Source organism: Myotis yumanensis, unplaced genomic scaffold (assembly GCF_028538775.1).
Source record: "Myotis yumanensis isolate MYYU_CA2020_CCGP unplaced genomic scaffold, mMyoYum1.0.hap1 SCAF_15, whole genome shotgun sequence".
NCBI classification, from domain to species: Eukaryota; Metazoa; Chordata; class Mammalia; order Chiroptera; family Vespertilionidae; genus Myotis; species Myotis yumanensis.
In genome coordinates this window covers 50,194,777-50,207,225 of record NW_027223766.1, presented here as the reverse complement: position 1 = coordinate 50,207,225, position 12,449 = coordinate 50,194,777, and the positions used below count along the sequence as shown (strand labels likewise).

Here is a 12,449-nt window from a genome sequence, read left to right as displayed (position 1 = left end):
ATCAAATGTAAAGCTATCGAGAACTTGATAATATCCTTATCAAATTCTGCTGGCAGGGCCAAACAGCGTCAACAGGATCTCATGCAAGCATTCGTACTGCTAGTTGAAGAAAAGCAGATTTTCATACAGTTCAAATAAGAAAATAAAAGTACTTAAAACTGTTTTCCTTAAAGCATTCCTTCAATCCCTCCTCTTTCTACTTTTGACCTCTTCGCAATATTCTCTTTTCCAAGGGAAAAACCGGGCTAAGCACATCACCAAAAGCCTGAAGCAACTGGCAAGTCTGAGCAACATGAATTCTTCCTTTACATTTAATCCCAGCATATAAAGAAGGTAGCCCACTACCCTCCCGGAGCATGTGGAATTCAGAACCCTGCTAAGGATACACTTGGGAGGAGAAACACGAAGTCTCAAGTGGAATAACTAAGCTATGAGAAAATGGAACTGGGACAGGGTTGGAAAGAGAAAAATTATGATCCCCCAAAAGTGCCAGGCTTATGGGGCAAGCTGTTCAATCAACAGAAAATCCTTCTACCTGCTTCTCAGGGTTATGAGTTCTAAATTAAAATAAAAATTTCCTATAATGTAGAATTCACTTAAAACAGGTTAATATCTTTTTAGTAAAATTTGCATACTCCTGTTAACCATTTCTTTTTTTTAACCATTTCTTTTTCAAAACACCCCAAGACAAGTTTCCTCCTAGCTCCCCTAATACCACTTTCATATAGACTCACCAATGTCCCCTAGCCTCGCCTCTAACATCCTCCTTTGATGGAAAGATTTAGAATTAATTTCCAACCTGTCCTAACATATCCATAACAGGATTCGAGGAATGGCATAGAAACCCTCATGGTATGGATCAGGAACCTGGCACACAAAGGTTCTGGAAGAATTCTGCTTACCTCTAAGTGGCTAGTCCACCAGCACATACTTCTAGTCTGTGATGACATTTGCTTTCCTATGCAATTCTGTAAGTTTGGGGGTTTGGGTAATTAATAAAGACCCTTTTTTAAAATAAGCTACTTACACTTCTGACTGACTACATTATTCAGTGATAATTTAAATTTAACTGGAAATATTAATGTCTGCATATTAAACTGTTACTAATCTATCAATGCCTCTGTTATTAAATACCACCATGGTACCAGGTACTTGGTATAAAACTATCCTCTAAATCAAAAATAACTGGCTAACACTGTCCCTGGAGTTGAAGAATGCTTAGATCCCAGCATGGGAATCAACTGTATGGCTTTGGAGCAGGTTGATCTTTAAGAGCAAAACATAACAGTATCTATACCTTCTACATAGCAATTATATCACCTTAATTAATTCTAAATTATAATGGATTAGGAATTCATTGACATATTTAGGGCTCATTAAATTTCAGACTTTTAAATAGGAATAGCCGTGATTACTGGGTTTTAGTCCTTTATGTATATTTCTACCATAGCACTTGTAACAATTTATTTTACTTATTTATATACATATCTGACTTTACCACTAGAACATGACACTCCAACATAAAGCCCATATCTTATTCATTATTGTGCATGTCTGAAATATAGCACTTATTTAAAAAATGTTGCTTTACTAAATGAATGTAGACCCAAAGTTTACTGACAAAATGAATTTAATATCTGCTCTAATATGTGCTATAAGAATCAAAAAATGACAAAGAAAGTATACTATCCACTAAATAAATGCCAGACCAATATGATTTCTCTAATGTATAGATGACAATGTCAATTGAATCAGTTTAAACAATTAATGGTTTATTTTTAGGCCTGGCGGTAATCAATAATCAGGGTGAAAAGAGATAGGCTGTTTTTTTTCTATTAGATTTTAAAAATTCATCACTTCAAGACTCTAGCTTGTGGTGTCCAAACCCTTTAAGAGTCTGCATCACATATTCCCTTCAAGGTTAAAATTAAAAGTCAAATTACTCATAAAGTTAGTACCAGAATAACACATTCGTTTCATACAATTAAAATGATTTAGAGTATTACAGTCCCACTCACACAGAGCCCTCCCAAGTATCAAATACTGAAGATATAAATATGTATACATACCATAAACATATATGAAGCCTGTACTATGGTGTTATTCCTGTACTTTAACACATGTGTACAGGACATTGTGCTAAGGACTATAGGGGATTTAAAAGGAACTATCTATTTGAAAAGGCAAAGGTTTAGTAACTGAATTTTACAATAATATTTTGACAATGTTTGAAGATAAGGGATGTCCAATATCAAATGGACCACACGGCCATAAGGGCCACAGTTCAGAGAGGAGGACAAGAAATGTCCAATGTCAAGTGCACCACAAGGCTGTAAGGGCCACGGTTCAGAGGAGAAAAAGCACCTGCAGCTCGAGTATGGAGAGGTTTTGGGGAGGACACGGGCCTGAGCTGAAGGCTCCCCTGAAGAATGAGTAGACTGAACTATAAGGATAAGCTGGGGACAGTGAATTACAGTCAGATGGAACAACCCAAGCATCTCTAACTTACTTGGCACGTAAAAAAGCCAAAATGCATTTTCTAATGACCCAGAGCTTAGAAAGGAAGGAACGTGGGAGGTGGCACAAACTTAGCATCAAAAGGGTTTGGTAATTAATTAGATAGGGGGTCAAAAACACAGGAACAAAATAGTCTTATCTTCAGGAAAGTGTTCCCTTTAAAGGGATTGTAATCCATTAGTGGAGTGTTCTATTACCCGATTCTTTCCACATGTAATTCTATACCTCCTCTCCATTCATTCTCAATTTCACTGCTGGTTCTTTATTCCCAGGCGCATACGCTTTATGGAAAAGAGGATGACAACAAAGGCAATAAAGGGAATAAAAGCTCCAGTTCTGTCTTAAAGGATGGACTTCCCACTGGACTGTAATCCTGGCTATACACAACTGTTCAAAACTACTCTGAGTTACTGTCTGTAGAAGAAACACTTTATTCAGAGTCACCTGGTGTCTGGTCTATATTCCACATCTGTTGCTTCCCCACTCTTACAATTTTTAATACAATAATATGTATTAGATAGTCTCCTCCTTAGAAAATCAATTTATAGATCTTAGACTTGACTTTACTGTGTATATCATACTTAACTGAAAAAATTAAATATTACTTGGAGTAACACAAGGACAAGAGCAATAAACTGTAGAATAATCTGTCCAAGGAAATATATTCCTGAAAGATCGCATGTGAAAAGCCTTCTGGGATCATCATATGAAAAAAAATTACTGCAAATATTAAACTCAGAAAATACAATTCTCTATTCATTTCATCTGATGTTGGCTTAGTTCACAAAACAGTAAGAAGCCAGCCAGTGGATGACACAGAAACCAGAGCTGCAACCAGGACAGAAACAGGCTCCTACCCCATCCCCACCAATGTCAGACGGAGCATGTGGGTCCCCGCTACTTCTAGCACCATGTCCGGACCTGGGTGCCCAGCCCTCGTCAGATGTGCCCAGGTGCAGTCCTGGAGGGAGTACAGCGCTCCTGTGTCCCAATCTCCGGAGGTAAGCAATTAGATGAGGCAGAACTGAAATAGTATATGACTCCCTTGTTTATTTAATAGATAAAATATTAACTAAATGTCCTTTAAGATGATGTCAGTAGCACTATTGAGAATTACAAATGGAATCACATTTTTTCCATATGTAATTGTGTGTGTTTTTAAAGTATGTGAGCAACATAAAACTGACGAAATCTGAGTAAGCTCTGTGGACAGTACCGATGTCAATTTTCTGCTCTGATACTGTATTATAGTTATATAAGATATTACTTCTGGGACAGAATGAAGGGACCTACCTGGATACTCTTTTTCGTAACTTCCTATTAATCGATAATTATTTCAAAATTAAAAATAAATAAAAAATTTAAAAAATCCTCTGAATATTTCACAAGATGGATAGAAGTTATTTCAGGCAAAATTAAAAACACCTAGAAAATTCCTCAAAAACTTAAATTTAAAAAAAAATTTTATTTTCTCATTAGTCAAAGAGTAACAAAAGTGTTAAATTTGTGGGGGTGTTTGTGACTCCCAAAATTAATTTTAGAACAAATACATTTAATATACCAACGGCATTGCTCCTTCTTATAGATTCCACAACACCCACAGTGTCTATGCCATGTTAAAGACTCTCATTTGAATTGAGATAATTAGGTTTTCTGATCAAACAGTAAAGGAAAAGATAGGTAGCACTCTAATTATGTATCTAAACAGAATGTATATTTTTAAGTTATTTCTCTATCCAAAGTTTGAAGATAGCAAAATATAACCTAGCACTTATTGAGTAAGCCTAGCTAAGTAAAAGGTTTAATTTAAAAATATTAAATTACTAATTTAAACCTTCAAGGCTCAATGCTGGATACAGTCTCCTCAAACTTCTAACTAAAGCTCAGAAACTCTAAACATTTTGTATTCGTTCCATACATGAGACTTAGGTAACACAAAGTCAAAAGCCTAAGACATCTTGAAATTTTCAAGTATTCTTTTAACGTGCACACACACACAAAATGGTCACAGTTAGTATATACAATTGAGTTTTCTGTTAATCAAACGTTTAGAAAGGCAATCCAATCTTTTCTAGTCAATATTCTTAAATAATCATAAACCAAAATGTGATGCTACCATTAAGATTTCAATGTATTACTAGATTTTCTTCAATTTCAAAGTCAAGACTTACACTACTAATTCATGGAAGAAAAAACAGCAACTTTCTGCAGCATTACACACAAGGAACCTGGGACTTTGCATACAGTTATAGCATTCATTTTATTACTGCAACTATAAAAAACTTATTTTTTCTTGAAAATTTTAAAGGACTGATTTTAAAAAGTATTTCACTCTTAGCAAATACTCAAATTGTTAGCAGTGCAATTTTAGATTAAAGAGTTAATTTTGAATTAACTCTTTAATCTAAAATTGCAAAAACTCTACAGCCTAACCCAACTTAACCATACTCACCCCTCCCTAATGTTCTTAGAACCCCTGGACACAGTTTTAAAGTTGTTCAGCCCTTAACCAGCGTGTTGCTGGAACCTATCAAGATGGTAACAAAGAGAGCAGCAACATTTTTCATTTAATGGCTCCAACAGCTAGTAAACTTACAACTAAGTCTGTAAGTCAGTGGAAGTCAGATGTCACAAATGAGCCGCTCCTTTCCACGTCCAGGCCAGTACTTTAGCTGGCCAAGTTCCTCCTGCAAAATCTATGTGATCCCAGGAACTGATAATGGCAAACATGAACACTTTATATTTCATTTTCTCTGCCCAGCAGGAGTGAGACCCATTTAAAGCCATTTGAAGTTAAGTGCAACCACAGCACAGAGAACTTTGCAGCCAATTGCCAAGACATGAAAAAGCCAATTAAATAGCAGGGGTGTGAGGAACAGTTAGCATCATCCAGGAAAACTACTGCAGTTCAGGTAATGAAAGGACAAGGTACAGTGAATAACTCACCAACTAAGAACAACAAGAAAAATTAATGGCATTTAGGAAGGCAGAAATCCTGTCAAAGACTACAGAGCAGAAGGTTTAACGCCTGATTTTAGAATACAGCAATTCAGAGGTACAATGAAAAAAACCTGAATTGTGATTCCCTCTTTAATAAAAGTTAGAATGCTGCTATCTCATAATACTTAAAGTTAGCAAGCAGTTAATAAATATGCAAAAGAGAGAACAAGACAGCCTACATGGAAAGAGGAAAAGTAATAGCAGCTCCTGTGTGTTTCAGAGCAGAAGTGCAAGCAGGCTCGTTTCAAGAACTGAATGAAGCTGGCAAGCGTGGATGATAAGAATTTTGACAAGTCTGACATATTAATCATAGGAGGGACTACTAACATTCACTTTGTGATTACACTTCCTCAGAATTGTGTTCATTCCACAGCACACAATCGTTCCACAAAAAGAAAGAGAAACCTATAAATTCCCCACTTAAATAATGATTTATCTCAACCTTCTAGGGCAGCGGTTCTCAACCTGTGGGTGGCGACCCCTTTGGGGGTCGAATGACCCTTTCACAGGGGTCGCCTAAGACCATCGGAAAACACATATATAATTACATATTGTTTACAGTAGCAAAATTATAGTTATGAAGCAGCATAATGAAAATAATTTTATGGTTGGGGGTCACCACAACATGAAGAACTGTATTAAAGGGTCCCGGCATTAGGAAGGTTGAGAACCACTGTTCTAGGGTTTCATCCTATATAATAAAAGGCTAATATGCAAATCGACCGAAGGGCAGAACGACTGGTTGCTATGATGCGCACTGACCACCAGGGGGCAGACGCTCAATGCAGGAGCTGCCCCCTGGTGGTCAGTGCACTCCCACAGGGGGAGTGCCGCTCAGCCAGAAGCCCTGAGCCGGGCTCACGGCTGGTAGCTTAGGCCTGCTCCCCGCGAGGGGGCCTAAACCGTTAGTTGGACATCTGCCAAGGGTTCCCGGACTGCGAGAGGGCGCAGGCCGGGCTCAGGGACCCTGCCCCCAACCAACCCAGTGCACGATGTCATACACTGGGCCTCTAGTAAAATAATAATCAGAAATAATCTGAGATAATTTCTTTCTCCTTTCAGAATAAAATACCAAGGATAAGAAAAAAGCCCCATTATTTTACTCTCTATCCAGGAACAACATAATTCACCAACCATTGCTCAAAGTCATTCACAGAATTTTGCAATTTCTGGCAAGACAGCAATAGCTCAGACAGCAAATGCACTGTTCTCCTAAGCCAGGGGTGGGGAACCTTTTTCCTGCCAAGGGCCATTTGGATATTTATAACATCATTCACGGGCCATACAAAATTATCAACTTAAAAACTAGCCTGCTATATTTGGTCACCCATGTAATTAACTCACCCCTAGTGCCTTGGCAGAGCCAGACCAAATGATTTCTGCAGGCCTTATATAGCACTGAATTGTGATTCCTTCTTTAATAAAAGTTAGAATGCTGTTATCTCATAATACTTAAAGTTAGCAAGCAGTTAATAAATATGCAAAAGAGAGAACAAGACAGCCTTGCGGGCCGGACGTTCCCTACTCCTGTCCTAAGCCACATATTCAGTCCAAACTTTTGATCAGTTACTCAAAATTCTTTTCTATGGGCTAAACAAAGAACGAGATCAAGGTAAGAGTTTAATGTTTCACTTCAGGTTTTTGAAAGGATTATAAAAATTTTGCAAAAATTATGTTAAAGTTGTAAAAAATCTTAGGCACCTGGTTGTAGAATAAATGCTAACTGCAGACAATCTGGAAAACACAAATTACGGAAGAGGAACTAAAAATAACTCATAATCCCAGCACCTTCATCAGTATAATTTTTAATGGTTACATGATATTTTGTTGTAAGGATGTTCTATATTCAATGTGTGCATCCCCATTACTGGATACTGAATTTTCTGGGTTTTTGCTATTTTATAAATATTACAGTGCTAGATATCTCAGTGCATAAACCTGGTGTAGTCTATGTTTTTAATCATTTCTAAAAGACAGAGTCCAAAGTGAAATTACTGGGCAATGCGATGGGTAGAAGCATCATCGTAGCACTGATAAAATATTGCCAAGTGACTTCCCAAAAAGGTTGTGCCAATTTAAACTTCTGCCATCTCTCCTGCCTTTGCCTCTTATTGTTTAAAAAAGTGTATTCACAAGTGCTGGCGAGGATGTGGAGAAAAAGGAACCCTCGTGCACTGCTGGTGGGAATGCAGACTGGTGCAGCCACTGTGGAGAACATTATGGAGTTTCCTTAAAAAACCAAAAATGGAACTTCCATTTGACCCAGTGATCCCACTTCTAGGAATATATCCCAAGAAACTAGAAACACCAATCAGAAAGGATATATACACCCCTATGTTCATAGCAGCATGATTTATCATAGCTAAGATTTGGAAACAGCCTAAGTGCCCATCAGCAGATGAGTGGATTAAAAAACTGTGGTCCATCTACACAATGGAATACTATGCTGCTGTAAAAAAGAACTCTTAGCCTTTGCAACAGAATGGATGGACCTGGAGAGCATTATGCTAAGTGAAATAAGCCAGTCAGAGAAATATAAATATCACATGCTCTCACTCATTTGTGGAATATAATGAACAACATAAAATGATGAACAAAAAAAGATCTAGAGACAGAGAAGCATCGATCAGACCGTCAAACCTCAGAAGGAAGGTAGGGGAGGGTGGGGGTAAGGGGAAGAGATCAACCAAAGAACTTGTATGAATGCATATAAGCCTAACCAATGGACACAGACAATGGGGTGGTGAGGGCATGAGTGGGGGGTGTGGTGCGGGGGCAATGGGGAGGATAAGAACACATATGTAATACCTTAATCCAGTGATTCTCAACCTCTGGCCCTTTAAATACAGTTCCTCATGTTGTGACCCAACCATAAAATTACTTTCATTGCTACTTCATAACTGTAATGTTGCTACTGTTATGAATTGTAATGTAAATATCTGATATGCAGGATGGTCGTAGGCAACCCCTGTGAAAGGGTTGTTCGACCGCCAAAGGGGTTGCGACCCACAGGTTGAGAACCACTGCCTCAATCAATAAAGAAAAAAAAAAGTGACAATCCAAAAATGATTTCAGCTTTTAATTAGCGTTTCTCTATTAGTGAAGATGAATAATTTCCCCCTAACTTTTTACGAAGCATTTGTACTTAGACTTTTAAAGTGTAGGTGGTATTTTAACCATGCAGGGTTTTTGGTGGTTTGCTTTCTGATTTGTATAAATGCCACAAATAGTTTTATATTGGATATAAACTTTGAATCCTTCAAACCTTTAGCCAGATTTTTATACTACTTCTAGCCAGTGGTGGGCAAACCGCGGCTCACGAGCCACATGCGGCTCTTTGGCCCCTTGAGTGTGGCTTCTCCACAAAATACCACGTGCGGGCGCGCATGTACAGTGCAATTGAAACTTCGTGGCCCATGTGCAGAAGTCGGTATTTTGTGGAAGAGCCACACTCAAGGGGCCAAAGAGCCGCATGTGGCTCGCGAGCTGTGGTTTGCTGAGCCACAGTTTGCCGAGCGCTGTTCTAGCCTATTCCTTTCTCTCCCCCATGAAGGCAGCATGGAGTATGTAGCTGTGAGAACCTCCCACCCCAGTATGCAGATGACCTGGGTTCTAGCACATAATTACCAGCCGAATGGCACACTTAATCCACTTGGCTTCACCTTCCTCTTAATGACTGACAGGAATGTTCTTCTTAGCTACAAATTCAATTCAGTTTCATTTTTCCTTTTCTTCCGTTCCTTCTCTGGTGACCCTAAGATTCTTAAGTTAACTGTCTTCAGAGATGCTGATTTTAAAAAAACCTATTGGATACTCATCTACATTAAAATTCGAAGATTTCAGTAGGCTAGCAGAGACAGAGATCTAAGAAAAAACAATGGGCAGCATGTGCAAAATTAGGGGGAACGTTTAAAGCAGCAGAAAGACATATGTAGAATGGCGTGTTATCTTTGGCCAAGGATGATATTCTGCCACAACCGGAGTCTCAACGCTGTGCGCAAAGAACTGTCATGGCGCTCGGGTCCTCTCCGTTTGTCCAGGGATGCACCTCAGTGTGCCTTCCAATCTCTTGAAACTATGCAAAACTCCAAGTGAAATCTGGGTTTTTCTGGGGAAGAATAATCATGGCTTGCATGAGATTCTCAACAGGGTTCATTCTGCTAAAATATTTAGGAACCCCTAGCCTAGACAAACAGCTCATGTCTTATCTACTGCTCTTCCTCCTTAAAGTGGTGCGGGCCACATTGCGACATTCTGCGCCCTCCCCTCCATTTCTGAGAATGTCAGCGACTGGTTTCCTTCAATGATATCAATAAAACCTTTGTACTACCTATTCCCTTGGATAAAGGGGTGCTCACTTTCTACACAGGGGCTCTTCCAGAGGAGAGGGTAGCTGACATGTAAAAATGGAGTCTGTAATGGAACCGGTGTTCACACAGAAACACTGTACCATTTGTACCATTCAGAGGTACAATAAAAATCCCTGAGGAGCCTGGGTGGTGTGGCTCAATCACTGAGCTTCCACCTATGAACCAGAAGGTCACAGTTCAATTCCTGGTCAGGACACATGCCCGGGTTGTGGGCTCGATTCCCAGTAGGGGGCATGCAGGAGGCAGCTGATAATGATTCTCACATCATTGATGTTTCCATCTCTCTCTCCCTCTCTCCTCTTCTCTGAAATCAATAAAAAATATTTTAAAAAATACCTGAGTAGTGCTAGTCCTTTTTAAATAAAAACTGAAATCCTGCTGTCTAATAATACTTAGCGGTAGAGAACAGTAATAAGTAATCAAAAGGGAGACTGTGATAGACTATATGGAATCAGATTTGTCCACTGCAATCCATCCCCTGACTAGGAACACACTATACATGATAACCTGACCATTCCATACCAAAGGTGACCTAGGTAATGGGTAAAACATGGTTTTCTCCTAAGAACTAGTACCTTCATTTGACTCAGGATAAAAGGACCTCGGCCTCCCAAAACACTACAGACTTTCTTCCCTTTTAGAGGGCTGTATGGGCTGGGGAGGGGACAGAGAGGGGACAGTGGAAATCAGAGCCTAGATCACCAAAGAAAGATAACTGTTTTTTATTAAAGTTGTCACTCGAAATTACCCACGTGGGAGTCTAGTAGAGAGAGTTCCCCAAGGGGCAGGGCATCCTCCTCATGCCTGCTCTTCTACTCGGGTGCCTAGGACTGTCTGGAACTCCTGAGATGGAAGAGTGAGGTTTGGGGTGAGGGGAACCTGTCCACTCTGGCTCCCTGTGGACTGTGACAGGGTCAATGCCAGGCCAGGGTCAGGCAAGACTCTGCTCTGACCCAACCGTTCACTGCTGACTGAATTAGGCTTGCAGGCTCCTTGGGCCTCCAGGTGGAGAAGGCGATCTCTGGGGAGCAGGCTGCAGGGACTCAGGCTGTGGGCACAGCTTCATCTATAACATTTAAATATTCAGACCAGTGGTTCTCACCCAGGGACAATTCTGTACCCCAGGGAACATCGGCAATGTCTGGAGATAGTTCTGTTGTCACGACTTTGGGGGACAGGGAGGGTTACTACCAGCCTTAGTGGGTAGAGGCCAGAGATGCTGTTAAACAGCCCGCACTGCACAGGACAGGCCCCGCAATACAGAGGACAGGCCCTCACCTCCCAAACAAAAGTACTCAGTCCAAGACTTCCACAGTGCAAAGACTGAGAAACCCGACTTATACTGTGATCTGCAGCCTCCATCTGCATGTCTGTCTCAAGCCTTGCAAATACGAACAGGCACACCTGCTAAGAACCTAACCATAATTATAAAAATGTTATAACACTGTTTTTACAGGGGGTGGGGGAGAGGAGAGAGTTATTTCAGGTTATGGTATCCAAAGAGTAACTTCTCTGACTCCAGTTAAGATTCAATCAATCATTCATTCAATATTTATCAAGCACCAATTATGCAATTAGGCACAGTGCTTAGCAAAAGGGACGGTGTTAAAAGAAACTGACAGTATCTGATGACTGTAGATTCAGTTCCTGCCTGGCTCAGAGCAGTGAGTATGGGGGGTGGGGGGGAGTGGGACTTTGAAGTCAGACCCATCTAGTTCCAATCCCAGCTCTATCACTGTCATTAGACATGTCACTTCCCTTCCCTGAACTTCAATCTCTCCATTTCTCTAGGAGGTCAAATAGGGCCTCTCTCAAAGTGGGAGGTAATTTTAAAAAGATAATTCATGCAAAGCACAACATACACTGCCCGGCACACAATCAGTAGTAAGTCATTAATTCAACAGCAAATTTTAAGTTTTGTAAGCTGGAAACTGCTAGCATGCTTATAAAATATGTAGCCCCTTTAACTGTGACTGTGACAACATAAACCCAACATTAGTCAAGTTCATTGCATGGCATATAAATTCCTTCCAATCCTGGCTCCCATCTCCATCTCCAGACTTATCTCCCACCATCCACATCATCAGAAATGCAGCCCTCGATCCCCATAAGTGGGGATACATTAAGAGATGAGATCTGATAGTAACCAAAGCAGTGTTAAGCCAAAGGTCACTGTGAGAAAGAAAATTCTTCAGATGTCACTCTGGCAGCACACATAGATAGTGGGCGGGAGGGTGGGAGAGAGGGAGAGGCGATGAACAAACACAGAAGGCTCCACGCACGCCAGTAATCTGTGCTCCTCGTGGTTAAGGGGTTACGGGGCCCAGACATGTGACCTCAGTCAAGTTACTGAAACTTATTGAGGCTCAGTCTCCTGATAAGCAAAATAAAATAAAATGAATGAGTTAATAAGCTTTAACATTTCTCCCACTCAAATTCTGATTCAAGCTTGGAAAATCTTTAAAATGTTTCCTAATGATCCTTTGAAGCGGGAAGGATGAAATAAAAGGTTTTAGGGAAATGATGTGTCAAATTAAGGTCTGAGAAGATGGCTTAGTGGAA

General features: G+C 40.0%; 1 protein-coding gene across 1 annotated transcript in view; it reads right to left on the bottom strand.

The window, feature by feature from the left end:
* Positions 1-12,449, bottom strand: part of EFR3A (EFR3 homolog A) — a 60,532-nt gene that overhangs the window by 45,632 nt on the left and 2,451 nt on the right. The window lies entirely within an intron of this gene.